Source organism: Gracilinanus agilis, chromosome 2 (genome assembly GCF_016433145.1).
Source record: "Gracilinanus agilis isolate LMUSP501 chromosome 2, AgileGrace, whole genome shotgun sequence".
Classification (NCBI taxonomy): domain Eukaryota; kingdom Metazoa; phylum Chordata; class Mammalia; order Didelphimorphia; family Didelphidae; genus Gracilinanus; species Gracilinanus agilis.
In genome coordinates, this window is record NC_058131.1 from 32,209,073 (window position 1) to 32,224,020 (window position 14,948).

General features: G+C 38.2%; 1 protein-coding gene and 1 non-coding gene across 2 annotated transcripts in view; both read left to right on the plus strand.

Annotated features, from left to right (window-relative positions):
- Window positions 1-14,948, plus strand: part of KCMF1 (potassium channel modulatory factor 1) — a 130,400-nt gene that overhangs the window by 42,371 nt on the left and 73,081 nt on the right. The gene's annotated exons all lie outside the window — the stretch shown is intronic.
- On the plus strand, window positions 2,658-2,908 carry LOC123238505. The gene has a single exon (XR_006505667.1). It is a non-coding gene; the product is annotated as a small nucleolar RNA SNORD17 (small nucleolar RNA).

Below are 14,948 nucleotides of genomic sequence, written 5' to 3' on the forward strand. Positions count from 1 at the left end.
GGTCCATAGATGGGTATGGATTAGTGATATCAACAGGAACTCTTTCATCTGACCTACTTATTTTGATTAGTTCTTGCACAAAGTTGTGAAGTGATGGTTTGAGCATTACTGAAATATTACATATATGTACAGGAGTATTAATTCATTGGCTTATAGATGTAGGGCTGAAAGTTAAAAGCAAATTTAATCTAGAACATATGTGGGATAGTTTTTCAGAGTGCTTCCTCTTCTGTTCTGTTCTCTCATCTTCATAACAACTATGTGGGATGACTATCATTATCCTCATTTGAAAGATAAAAGTGCCAAAGGTCAGAGGGAGAAGGTGATATGCTAGTGGTGCCCAGAGCAGAAATAAGTCTCCTACCTCCAACTCATGACCCCTTAACCTTCATTAGGATGACTAAAGTACATTGATAGTGTTACATTTTCTGTCAAATTACCTGAAATATTGAAAGCTTGAGATTGAGTTTTCAGACTGGAAATTTCTCTGTGCCACTAATAGATGAGTAAAAACTGTTTTAACAGTGAAACTCAGGGATAATTCATTGACAATTCATTCACTGTACCCTGGTGGACTTGCTGACAGGTATTCAACAGAATCTAGTACTTACAAATGGAACCAGAAGGAACTTTAGCGATGACCTAGTATAAACCCTTTCTTTTATATCTGAAGTTGCTTGGTTAGTGGTAGAGATGGGGAAAGGCCCTGGGCTGCCTCCTTCCTAACACTGCCTCTTCTTAGGTCCATTCTATTCTCTGTCTTTATTGGAAGGAAGAAAATAACCATGCCTTGATGTCCTAGAAATTCAAATCAGCCTATGACTTGGGAAAGCTGTCCAGGATCTCCATCCAGTCATCTCCTTCAAACTCTTTCCATCATTTCACTCTAATCCAGGAATAGATCACTAACAATTGTCTTACCTTCTTGCAAACCCTCTGTGGAATAACCTTGAAGAAAACCAAAGATTCTAAAAGGGGAAAAAGAGAAGAGAGTGCATTCCTGGGAAGGGGGAATATCCTGAATGTCTTTGGTCAGTCCACTAGCATTCATTAAGCACTTTCTATATGTTTGTTGGGTGTCGGGGAGACCACTTCTCTCTAGGAGTTTACATTCTTATTGGAGAAAAATGTACATGTCTATATAAAATAAATATAAACTAAATACAAGTTAAGAGAGGAAGAGCACTAAGAACTAGGATGAGGAAAAGTTTCCTATACTTCTTCTGGAATTGTATCTTTAAGAAAAAGAGAAATTGTTTCAGATTTGTAATTGAGGAACCACTGTATTTCATCCTGACAGACTGCTACTGCAAAGGCCAGAGGTGAATGCCATGTCCAAAGAGCCATATAGCTGGACAGGGCCTTAGGATGCAGGATGGGAGTGGTATATAAGTCTGAAAAGCTAAGTAGGGACCAGGTAGTAAAGAGAAATTTAGATTTAGCCCTAGAGGTGCTAAGATCATTGAGTAGAGTAGTAGCCTGGTCAGAACGGTGCTTTGGGAAAATCACTTTGATAGTTTGTGGAGAATGGATTGGAGGAAGGAAAAACTTGAGGCAAGAAGAGAGAAGATGAAACTATTGTAATGGTTCTGGGAAATGGTGGCAAATGTCTTGATCTAGGCTGATGGCTATGTGAGTGGAGAGGAGAGATCAGAGCAAGAGATGATTCTTTCTTAGGAAACTTCAGTAAATAATTATTGCCTAAAGAAGAAAGTCCTTAGTGTGGCATTCAAGACTATATAAAAACTGGCCCTGATTTACCTTTACTGTCTTTTGACCCTCTGCTCCCTAACAAGAACTTTCTGCTCTAATCAAGCTTGCTGTCCCTACTCTGCCTGCTCATCCCTTCTTTTCTCCAAGACAGTTTACCTTCTACACTCTTCTGTAAAGTCTTTCTGTTCTTTTAGCTTACATCCATCTTTCCTTAGAACACTTATGGCACTTATTGCTTATACTGTTTGTTATTTGCTACTCAAAGATTGTTTTATCATTAGTTGTCTTGATTGTGTAGATGTCTTGTTAAAACAGACGGCTTCTTGAGACAAGAGTCAAGTTAGAGACTTTTGTTACTCTTCCACTACTTTCTCCTTATGCATAATAAGTGCTCAGTAATTATTTATTAATTGATTACCTTTATTCAAAAGGCTGTTCTACCCAAAAGAAATAGAAAATCAGAAATCAGAAAAACTAAATGGATAGGTTGCCAGAAATAGTAGAGGATGCCCCCATTCTCTCCATTCTGGCTTCTACTGCTATATATGTAGAAATGGGCAATAGCACAATACACTACTAAGATCAGATAATAATATATAAAAATATAAAAGAAAATCTATATCCTAGTATAACTGCCAATGGCAAAGAGAATGGTAAACTACAGATAGTTTGTTTCCCATGTGACAGCTTGGTGTATCAGAGAACTGTTATGAATCCCCAAGACTTCAAATTTAGGTGTAATTAATTGGAACTTTGCTAAAAATATTTTGGGAATGTGACTTTTCTTTATTGTTAAAGCATCTTAGCAACATTAATTTTTTATTAATCTTAAATATTTGCAAAAATTTTTGGCTGGCACTATTCCTCGAAGTGAATTGGAACATCTCTTTGGATTGCAATTCCCTGTTGTCCATAAAGATTCAAGCCACTGGTTTGCAGTGTATGTGAAGTGATGACTAAGTTTATCCATTCTCTGAGATAACTGTATACCAGCCTTCCTTTGGCTCTAGGTTCCTGTTTTAGGAATCTGTGCTCCATAGTCACCAAATGCCCAGCATTCTTGCAGTGTGCTACTGTAGACAGTTGGTGTAGATGGTGGCCTTAATGAAGGAATGGATGGTGTCAGCAGACAGAGGTGGAGCCTCATCCATTGGAGGTCACATCTTGTCAAGATGAATGATGGAAGTCTGATTGCATGCCACTGCTGACCAGCCTATTACACCTTTTATAATAGTGAACCTACTACTCAACTATGAGTTTTCTGGGATAGTCACTGATTTGATATAAGAATTAGAAGTCTCTTTGGGCCTCTGGGTCATCAACAATATATAATAACTAATGCTCTGGGTGGCACAATATGACTGAAAGCGAACAGTTCATAGGATCATAATTAAAGCTGGAAGGGATGTCAGAAACCATCTGGTCTAACATTTTTGTGATACAGATAAGTAGAATTAAGCCTAAGAATTTCCTGGTACATCAGAGAGGTCTTGAACTTGGGTCCTATGATTGCACATTCAGTAATAAAGATAGAGAGAAAATAAAGGGAATGAGAATAAATTATAGTAGTATAATATAGTTGCTATATGTTATTCATTCTCACTGATGTCACAGATTGCCTTTTTTTATCCCTTTTGCATGTAGAACTTATTTTGATTTTTTTTTTATAATAACCTTAACCAAAAACATAAGTAAACATATAGTACACATTGTTTAAATGGCTTATTGCTGGAGTGAAAAGAGTATTTGATTCTGACAAGGTCCTGTACAAATTTATGTTATGTAACTTCAGCTGGGCTCTCACTACTTCTAGGCAGTCTTACTATTATAGCTCCCTTTTCAACTCATATCTCACTCTAGAGAGTAGCTTTTCCAGACCCTTTCATCCCTTCTCAGACCCCCTTAGCTGAGAACCTTGCCTCATATTTTACAGAAAAAATTGAAGTCATTCTCTGAGAACTCCCTCTTCTCCCTTCTTCCTTATTTGCTGGCATCCTTTCTGGTGCTGTCTGCCACTCTCCTCTTCCTTCATCTATGTCTCATATGATGAAGTGGTCTCACTATTTACCAAGGCTAACTCTTGTATCTGTCCAAGCAGTCTCATTCTATCCCAACTCCCTCAACAGATTGACCTTCTGTCATTCCCATTCTTGTTTTCAATCTCTCCCTTTCTTTTGATTCATTATCAGCTGCTGCCTACAAACATGTCCATGTCTTTCCTACCCAGAAAAAAACTCCTCATTTGATCCTTCTTCTGGCCCTGATCACTATTACCCTACACTATTTCCCTAAACTGGAAAAGATTATCTATAATACAGTAGACCTTATTTTACCAAAACAATATATTCCAAGACCCTTTTATGTAATTTGAAAATCACATAATAGTGAATTCCATTATTTAATAAGTATTTCTTATACAAACATGCCTATATACTTTATGACTTTTCTTAGGCTTATCAGAGCTAACAATCTCACTGCTCTTGTACTTTGGAGCTATTAATAAATAAATAAGTAAATAAATTGCATTAATGAAACAAAAGTGAAGCATTACTCTGTCGCAAACATGATGTTACAAGCAAGCATATTGGACAAAGACTGATTTCAAAGTTGACTTTTGGTGCAGAATGATGTAATGACTCACACTGATGTTTCTCAGAGCAAGAATAAGCATGATTGGGCAAACTGCTGGAAGATTCTATACAACTTGGGAAAATGGTGCAAATTTAATGCATAATTAAATTTTTTTATTTTATGTATTTTTCTGCCTTTTTTCAGCATACACCTGAATTTCTGTGCTTCAAGTCCCAATAAAATGAGATCCTGTGGATCCTCCTCCCCTCCCTAGCTCTCCCCTCCTCTCCCTTACTCTTCTTAACCTCTCACAATCTGGCTTCTGACCTTATTCCACTGAATCTGTTCTCTCCCAAGTTTGTAATGATCTTTTACTTGCCAAATCCAATGGTCTTTTTTCAGTTCTCATTCTTATTGACCTTTCTGCAGCCTTTGACACTATTGATCATTCATTTTTCTTTGTTACTCTCATCTTTTTCTTTTTTTTAACCCTTATTCCGTCTTGGAGTCAATACTGTGTATTGGCTCCAAGGCAGAAGAGTGGTAAGGGAGGCATTGGGGGGTTAAGTGACTTGCCCAGGGACACACAGCTGGGAAGTGTCTGAGGTCAGATTTGAACCCAGGACCTCCCATCTCTAGGCCTGGCTCTCAATCCACTGAGCTACCCAGCTGCCCCTACTCTCGTCTTTTTAAGTTTTGGGAACATCATTTTCTCCTGACTTATCTCCTTTATGCTTTACCTATCTGACCACTAATTTTCTCAGGATTCTTCTCCAGATCACTCTTCCTAAACGTAGGTGTTCCTCAGAATTCTGACCTAGACCTCTTCGCTTTTCCTTCTAGACTACTTCATTTGCTGATCCCATAGCTCCCGTGGATTTAATTGCCATCTCTATGCTGATGATTTCCAAATCTGCCTTTCCTGCATCAATTCTTCTGCTGATCTCCAATCTTGCATCTTCAACTCAATATGTCTCCCACCTTCCTTATGGCTGTAGAGGCCAACAGCATCCCCCCAATCCCTCAAGCTCCCAACCTAGGAGTCATTCTGGATTTGTAACTATCTTTTATCCTTCATATCCAAGCTATTGTTAAATCCTATCAATTTCCCCTTTGCAGCATCTCTTAAATATGCTCCATTTTCTCCTCTGATATAGGCTCTCATCACCTTGTGCCTAGATTATTGCAACTAGCCTACTGGTAGGTCTTGCCTGACCCAAGTGTCTTTCCATTTGGCCACTAAAGTGATTTTCCCAAACAACAGGTCTGATCATATGTCACTCCCCCAACTCATTAAACTCAAGTGGCTCCCCCTTTCTTCCAGAAACAGAACCAAAATGCTCTGTTTGGCATTCAGAGCCCTTCATAATGCTCCTACCTTTCCAGTCTTCTTGCACCTTATTTCCTGACATGTACTCTTTTGATCCAGTGACGCTGGCCTCCTAGCTGTTCCAAGAACAAGATATTCAATCTTTCAGCTCCAATCTCCTTGGCTGTTCCCCCTGCCTGGAATGCTCCCTATTCTGCTCTGATTACTTTTCTCTTTGGCTTCCTTCAAGTCCTAACTAAAATCCCACATTTTATACAAACAAAGCCTTCCTTAATTCCTCAATTCCAGTGCCTTCCTTCTGTTAATTTATTTCCACTTTATCCTATATATAGCTTATTTCATATACGTTTATTTACATGCTATCTCCCCAATTCAATTGTGAGCTTCAGAAATGCAGGGACTGTCTTTTGTCTCCTTTTGTATCCCCAGGGCTTAGCATAGTGCCTGGCACCAGAACAAGCACAGAGTAGACACTTCATAAATATTGATATATTGGAGTTGGTTTCAAAGGACCTGGATTTGAATGTTTTCCCTTCTTAACTGTGTAATAATGGCAGGAAAATAACTTTCCCTCAGGGCCTCAGTTTCCCAAACCTATAAAATGAAGGAATTTTGATAACATCCTAGATCCCATTCAACTCTAAAACTCACTGAATCATTGAATCTTAGATAGTGATAAAACAAGAATGTACTTCAAGAGTATATAGTTGGAAAGCAAACTATCATAGGATTAACTGTGCTTATCAAATTTGTTACTTCTCAGTTCTGCCTGGATGCTGGCATGGTAGAATGTAGTAATATTTTAACTTGAAAAATTAGGCAAGATAGACATATCAAACTTAATGAAAAAACTTAATATAATTTCATAGGGGCTAAGTATAGAATATTAGGAAGAAAATGCACAACATGGACATGGAATTGATAGTAGAACAAAAAAAGACGTGCAAGTCAGAGTGGAATCTGATTTTGAGTCAGTTATACTATTTGTAAGTATTGCTTTTTTATTTGGATCCAACCCGATATAGTTTTTGGACTATATTAGAAGTAATATAGGGCAATCTGATGCTGTGCTATGCCTGTAATCAGGAAGACAGGGTTTTATATCCCATCTCTGATGCTAACTTACTTGTTGCATAGCATAAAATGATATTTTGGACCAGAAGGGTCTACAGGGTTCATCTGGTTCAACTCTCATTTTATTGATGAAATCCAAAGAAGTCATGAATTGTCAAAGGTCACATAAGTGGCCCATAGTTACAGCTCAGGTTCTCTAATTCTTAATCTAACACTCTTTCTATTATACCACATTGCCTTTCTATTGGATTAGAAAAATTATTGATATTTTACCACCTAGGAAAAGATACTTATAGATTTCATTAAATGTACTTCGTTCTTAAGTCATCTTATACCCATACTAGGGGAGGAGATAGTACTTTTTGAGTTGCATTTTACCACTCCTATGTAGATGACTCTCAAATTTATATATTCAGCTCCCATATCCTCTAAAATTTAAATGATCATCTCCAACTACATCCAGGACTTCTCCAACTTTATTATCACCCTAAACTCAATATGTCCAGAATCTTTTGTCTTAAATTTGTCTTAAATCTTGAACTTGTTCTTCAGCATTTTTTCATTGCCTCTCTTTGCTGCCACTATTTAACCATATCTTTTAAAAAGCCATATATTAATTGCCAACCATATGTGTAAGACAGTGTGCCAAGATCCAGAAATACAAAGACAAAAATAAAGCAATTCCTTCTCCCAGGGAACTTTTGTGCAAATGGGGTGATTTGATATATAGAACAATAAGAGAGAGACAGAGTATTAACATCTGGAGAGCAGGGAAGGTGGTAACAGCTGAGCTGAGCCTTGATTCAAGATAATTCTGAAAACAAAAATGGGATCATTCAGTATTGATTGAGGACTCATACTGTGTTCTACGTATTATGTAGGGATGTAAAAAGTCCAAATGGTTCCAGTTCTCAAGGACTATACATTCTAATGGGGAGACAGGTATACATAAAATATAGAATGAATGTGACAATATGTATATAACCAGACATGAAACAGATAAATACAAGGGAGAATTAGCAATTGTAGGAAGGTAATAAAGAAAAATTTTATATAGAAAGTATGTTTTGAAGAAAGAGAGGCATTCTGTGAGTCAGACATGAAAAAGGAACATGTTCTAGCCATGGAGGTGTAGCCAGTGCAAAGTTGCAGATATGGGAGATAGAATATCCTGTGTTCGAGGAACAGGACAAAGAGAAGTGTGGCTGGGTCAGAGAGTGTAGAATGGGCAATGATGTATGATGAGGCTGGAAAGTTAGGTTGGGGTCTGGTTATAAAGTCTTCAAAACTAAAAAGTATGGCAAATACATGAAGAAAGGAGATGGAAGATTGATTTTTGTAATCAGCTAGTAGTCTAGTTTGGTTGGAGCTTAAAGTTTGTATGTGAAATAAGATGATGTGAAATAAGATTGAGAAAGTATTGAACCATATTGTGGAGGCCTTAATAGTCAGATTAAGAAGTTTATATTTTATCTCAAGTTCTTTTGAACAGGGAAGTGATATGGACAGACCCTTAAACCTAGGTAGACTATTTCAGCAGCTTGGTGGAAGGTGAATTGCAAAGGTTAAAGAGTAGAAACATAGAGACTAGTTAATGAACTATAGTCTAGGAGAGAAGCTGTACTCAGACAGTAACTATGAGTAAAGAGAAGGAGGAATATATGTTAGACATATTGAGGAGGTAGAATAAAAAGCCCCTATCTTCCAAGAGCCGGCATTCTAATGCTACCTATTTATTTCTGCTATGATTTTGGAAATTTTTTTGTTTTTAATGTTTTATTAATTTATGATTTTAATTTTACCATCACTTTCCAATACTTCTATTGCCCTTACAAACTGTCCCTTGTAAAACAAATTATATTTAAGTAAAAAAAAAACTCTGTGATAATGAGATTAAATCTACCTTGCCCCTTCTCAAATCTAATCATCAAAAAGTGTAAACAACTCCTCCTAACTCACAAGTTGGGAGTTCTGTGCTAGAGTGAGTGACAAAAATGCTAAAACTGACAAAATAGCTATACCTGGTTTTTAATCCCCTAGTTTCCCTCACTGCACCCCCCCCCCCCTTCCTGTTTCTCTTTTAAAAGATCTTCCTATAGGGTACAGCAAGGTTTAAATCTTGCGGGCACACTTTAAATATAATATTGATGAGTATCTATTAGCATAAGTACCAATTGCTAGAATCTTGGAGACCCCATGGGAAGCAAAGATATTTCAAGCCTGTGAGATAACTGGTTGGAAGGGTTTGGGTTTTCCTTCCCATCAAGATCACTGTAACCATTCATTAAAAACACAGACTCAAACAAAAGATGAACATCTCTTGAGGGAGTTACTCCAAGTGACCTGTCTGAGGTGTCTACAGAGATACATAGATAGTACTTTGCTATTGGAAGGACGAATATCCCAAGCAGTAGACAACCAAGAATTGACCAGCCCATCAGGTAACTGAACAGAAGCAAATGAAAGAGTTTGCAAATACAAATTTAATCCTTACCGGATAATCTTCCAGAATAAGAGACACAGGCCAGGGCTTGGTTGGAGGAGGAGCTGCTGTGTGATGTGACCCTGTGCCCTTCTCTTGATCTGCCCATGCACCTCCCTGCAAAGGGAGAACTACATAATCAATAATAGCTACAGACTTTGCTATAGTCATTTAAAGCTGGTTTGGAAACAAACAAGCAAAGAACTTAAGGTATTGAGATTTTCCTGAAAAAGAATGTGCTTGGGAAAGCAGCTAGATGGCTCAGTGGATAGAGTACTGGCTTTGTACTCATCTTCCTGAGTTCAAATCCGACCTCAGACACTTCCTGGCTGTAATTTGGGCAAGTCATTTAACCTGAGGTGGCCTCAGTTTCCTCATATGTAAAATGAGCTGGAGAGCAAAATGGCAAGCCCCTCCAGTATTCCAGTTTCTAAGAAAACCCCAACTGGGGTCACAGAGTCAGATGTGACTAAAAAATAACTGAACAACATCAAAAAGGGAAAGTCCCAGAAAACCAGGAGGGTAGAATTAGTAGCGATGAGAGGCTCAAAACAAAGATATTTTGGACTTTTTTTATGAGATCCTGGAAAGCCAAATGATATAGACTTTTATGAACCATTTTACTTCAGCCTACCTGCTTCTCCATCTGGATCTGGCTCTCCCAGTTCTGCACACACTATGCTGCCCCCAAGGGCTAACTTTTGTAAGCCTTTTCAGTTATGATGCATTACAAAAATCAGCAAATCCCATTTAAACTATTAATGATATATCTGCATATAGTAGGTGCTTAAGTAATTATTACTTGATGGTGCCTGATTTAAATTGAGTTGTCTTTAATTCATAAAAAACTGCTTTCCTTTGAGTAATAAAGAATTTTAAGGTATAGAATATTTTAAACTAAGAACTATTTGCTAATTTTTTTCTTGTTAAATATTTTTTTATTCTAAAAAATAAAAGTGCATTCTTGGCACTTCCCCATGATTCTGCCTGCCTCATCTTTGTGTAGATGACTCCCATGTCTATGTCCAGCCCTGGTCTTCTGAGCTATATATAGTCCCACATCATTATTAACTATCTGCTAAATATCAAATGATCAGTTGGCAGGGCATCTCAAATTCAACTTGTCCAAAGGAGAACCTCAATATTATCTGCCTCTTTTCTCTGCCGTGCCACAGAAAAGTCATTATTGGAATAGCCTCATCCCTAAGATCTCCTCATCCTTGGGATTCCATCTTATCACTACATTCTTCCTCTGGTTGGAGGGTGGGACCATGAACTCTAAACTTCCATTTAAGAAGAGAGTTCATCTCAGAGATTTCCTCATTTCTCACCTGGTACCACTTTAGGACTTCATTGACTGACTTCTCATACCATGCCTCAGTGGTAATACCTCCAAAAATACTCATATTATTATCCCCAGTACTTAGCATAGAAGCTGGCTCATAATAGTTGCTTTATAAGTATTTATTGACTTTTCCATTTTCCTCCCCAAAACAAAATAAAACAACTTGTCATCTGTTTCTGTTGAGTCCATTATCAGCTTTCCAATTGCCCAGGTTCCAGCTTTGGAGTTTTACTCTACTTTTCCTTTATTCATTCATCTTATCCAATTAATTTACAAGTCTTTATAAATTCTACCATCACAAAACCTCTCCAGTCCCATCTGTCCACTTACACACCACCACCCTAGTTCAGGGTCTTAACACCTCTCACCTCCATTATTACAATAGACTCCTAAGTTTCCAGGTTGACCTTTCTGCTTCCAGCCTCCCTTCTCCCTTATATAATGTATCCTACACAGAGCTCCTAAAATGAGATTTCTAAGTCACAGCCATGTTTTTTGTAGCTTCAAAGTACCTCTAGGATAAAACAGTTGTTCAGGCTTGTTTTTCAGTCTTGTCCAACTCTTCATGACCCCATGTGAGGTTTTCTTGGCAGAGTGGTTTGCCAGTTCCTTCCCCAGCTTTTATTATGTATGAGAAAACTGAGGCCAACAAGGTTAAGTGACTTGCCCAGAGTCATACAGCTAGTATATGAGGCCAGATTTGAATTCTGGAAGATGTCTGTCCTACACTCTATTCACTATACCATCTGGCTGCCCTCTAGGATAAAATACAAATTCTTGTGTTTGATATATAAAGCTCTTTACAATCTAGCTCTGGCTTACCTTTCCAGGTTTATTGCACATTACTACCTTTCACTTTCTCTACATTCTAGCCAAAGTCTCTTTGTTCTACCCAAAGCACATTCTCTATTTCCTGGGCTTTTGGAAGAGCTGTCCTTCTTGCCTCTCATAGTGCACTTCCTCATTCACATTGGCTTCTTAGAATCATGAGTTTTCTTCAGGGCCCAGCACAAGAACCATCTCTTACAAGAAGCTGTCCTTATTCCTCTATTTGCTGGTTCCCTATCCCTGGAAATTATTCTGCATTTTCTTTGTGTATGTTTCCTACTTTTATATTCATATTGTTTCTTCCCAATACAATGCTTTTTCTTAAGAAAGTGGGCTGTTTTTTTTTGTTGTTGTTGTTGTTGTTTTTTTTATCATACCCACAGTGTGGCACAATTCCTGACACTTGAGTTAATTGAATTGAATTGAAGTGATTGCTGAATAACTATCAGTTATAATGTTTAGAGTGGTCTTCAGTTATAGACTTAGTCCCTTCCAGCTTGGATGATCTGTGATTCTCTCATTTAGATTAGCCCCCTTATTTGATGTACCTTGTGAACAAACTGGATCCTAGAAGAATGAAAGAAATTCTCCAGAGGCTGTGTATATTAAATTTAAAAATATTTATTAATCAGCCACTCAAGAAAATCTAGCTAGCCAGTCAGTGGACTCCCTCCACAGTATGAAGAGATGCCAAAAGAATTTGAGCAACAGGCAGGGGATCTGGGCCAGAAAGAGAGGCATTAGTGTGAGCAACTAGGCAGCCAGAGAGAGAGACAGTGTGACTGACCAGAACAGAAGGGCAGAAAAGACTTCCTCTGGTGCACATCTCATATATCCCTTGTGACATCATCATCCAGTCCCTCCCCAGGACATCTGTGATTGGAAAACAATCACTGAGAAGGTGGGCTTCACCCCCTCAAACCCTCTCTCATTACTTCCACCACAGGAAGAGGTGGGTCTCAAGAGAATGTCAGCATATGCTTTCCTCCTTTCCACATGTGGCTGGTCCACCAAACTTTCTAATGCTGATGATAGAGCTGACTTCATTACCTCAGAATGGCCTTGTCTACAGATAAATAAGGAGCAGGTCTCCACCCTGCCTCTTAACAAAAGCCAGACCAGTGATATGCCCTTATTCTTGTTATCCTTAACTGAAACAAGATCTAGACAAAAGCAGGGACCAAACCCAGTTTCATAATCTTGGGGAGTTTTTGGACTTCACTACAGGTTTGGAATTTCAGTGGGTTTGGGTTGGTTGAACCTCTATTTGCCCAGGCAGTCACAGGATCTGGATGTTGGCTTGAGCTTAGGTTCCGAACCTGAAACAGCAGATATGGGGTGAGGGTGGGAGGGTATGACTTGCTCACTCTTGCTGTAGTCTGATGTCTGTGCTTTCCCCTCACCCCAAAGCTCTAGATGTTCTCTGCCTTTCTTTTAGGTTTTTCTCTTCTTGAAAGTTGTTTCACTGTCATCTTATTGGTTCTTTCACTTGTGTATTCATTTTGTGGCTTTATTTTAAGATTGGTTGGAGAGGATTCTCATGGTGACTTTGAGCTTCTCTACTCTATACCGTCATCTAGGCTCCACCAGGAATCTAAAACACTCAGTAGACTCTAAAGGGAGAAAACAATTGTACTTTCATGTCCTTCTCTCCTTTCTTTGGGAGAGACTGTTGGTAGCATTAAAATCAAACTTTTCTTGGGGCCAAAAGGGTCCACATTAGGTAGGTTAGCATCTAGGTGGCAGTGCTGGGCCTTGATCCCAGACCTTGGGAATATTAAATGCAGTATTCCTCCTGAAAGTCTCACTTCAAATACAGACAGGGATAGGAATGCCTCAGCTTTTGTGGGAAAGACCTAAATGAGACCTCATTACTGAAGATATTCAAATAGTAATCAACAACTTGATAGGGTTATCAAAAAGGAGATTCCTGCTCAATTATAGGTCAGACCAAATGATGTGATCTCATACAAAATGTAAAGCAAGTCCTAGCTTGATTATGACAGAGTATGGAAAAATAGGGAGAGTTTTGGGAGTCTTAGGAAATATAAAATTCTAACCATTTGGGAAACTTAAGCCCATATTATATATACATTGGAAAACACTGAGGATGGTAATATGTTTTCTGTTCAGACAAGAAAATTGATTAAATTTGATAGCAGAAGGGACCCCAGTAAAGGAATTTCTAATTTATCTAAACTTATGAAGACACTGGGTTTATAAGCTTTCCATTTATCCTTGATTCTTTATTCCTTCACACTCCTATATCCAATTACTTGTTAAATCCTGTTGATTATGCTTTTCCAACCTATCTTATATTGTCTCCCCTTTTCTTTATCTGAGGTAAGCTATTACCGAGGAGGGATTTGGATTCAAAGGGTCATTTGATTAAATCTCTTTGACCTTGGGAGAGTCACTTCTTTGAGTCTCAGGTAACAAAGGGATTTATCCAGAAGACCTTTAAGGTCTCTTCCAGTCTTGTACTTTTTTCTCTGCTTTCTAGGTCCCTTCCTTATTTCAGGCCCTCAGGACTTCTATTGTGGTACTTTGCTGATCCATATTTCTTTTTGCAGGATCTCCTCTTATCTCACCAATCCCTCCCACACAACTACCGAGCAAATCTTCCTAAGGAACTGGTCTGACTGTGTCACTGCCCCACACATAGATTTTTGGTGCCTTATTGCCTTTTAGGATAAAATACAAACTCTAGACTGGCATTGAAGACCTTCCTCAATCTGGTTCTAATGTACCTTGGCAGTATTATTTCGAATTGCTCCCTTTCTGACTTTCTCCATTGTGGTCAGACTGTCTACTAGTTCTCTAAATTTGGCATTCTGTCTCCTGCCTTTGCATTTATCCCACCTTCTCCTCCCTCTCAACTTCATGATAGCTCATATTCTACTTCCTTTGACTTACTTATCCTCCTATGAATTGTAATTGAAATTCCCCTGGCAGAAGATAAGTATGGTACAGTAAAAAGAGTGCTAGGTAGGCTTGGAGTCAGAAATACCTTAGTTCAAATTTGGCCTCAGACACTTACTTAGCTGTACGATTATGGGCAGTCACTTGACTCCTGTCTGCCTCAGTTTCCTTATTTGTGAAATGCAGGAAAATTAAAGCACTTGCCTCCTAGACTTGTTGCAAGGATCAAAGGAGATAATAATTGTAAAGCACATAGCACTATACTCAGAACATAGGTGCTGCATGAAATAAATGTTAACTGTCATCCTACTTTGTGGGCCAAATAGCATGGTACTATAATTGAATTGACTATTTAAGCTTAAGAAAAATGTTCTGTTTAATTCAAGAAACATTCTGTTTTATGCTTATTGTATGTAGAGCAGAATTCCTATGTTAATTGACAAGGCACATACTTCAACAGTACGAAATAAAAAATATCTAAAAGATATGCAAGCAAAGTGTTGGAGGGAGATGGAGACAGGAAGCTATTGGGAAAATTCTTAGGAAGAGGTGGCATAGGAGTTGAACTTCAAAGGATAGATTGGAATTAAACATTTGGAAAGGTGATTTGTTAGTATCCTTCATTTACTAAACAGCTTAGTGGTTTCAGTTTGTATTGTGTATGTTGAGATAAGTAGTGTGGT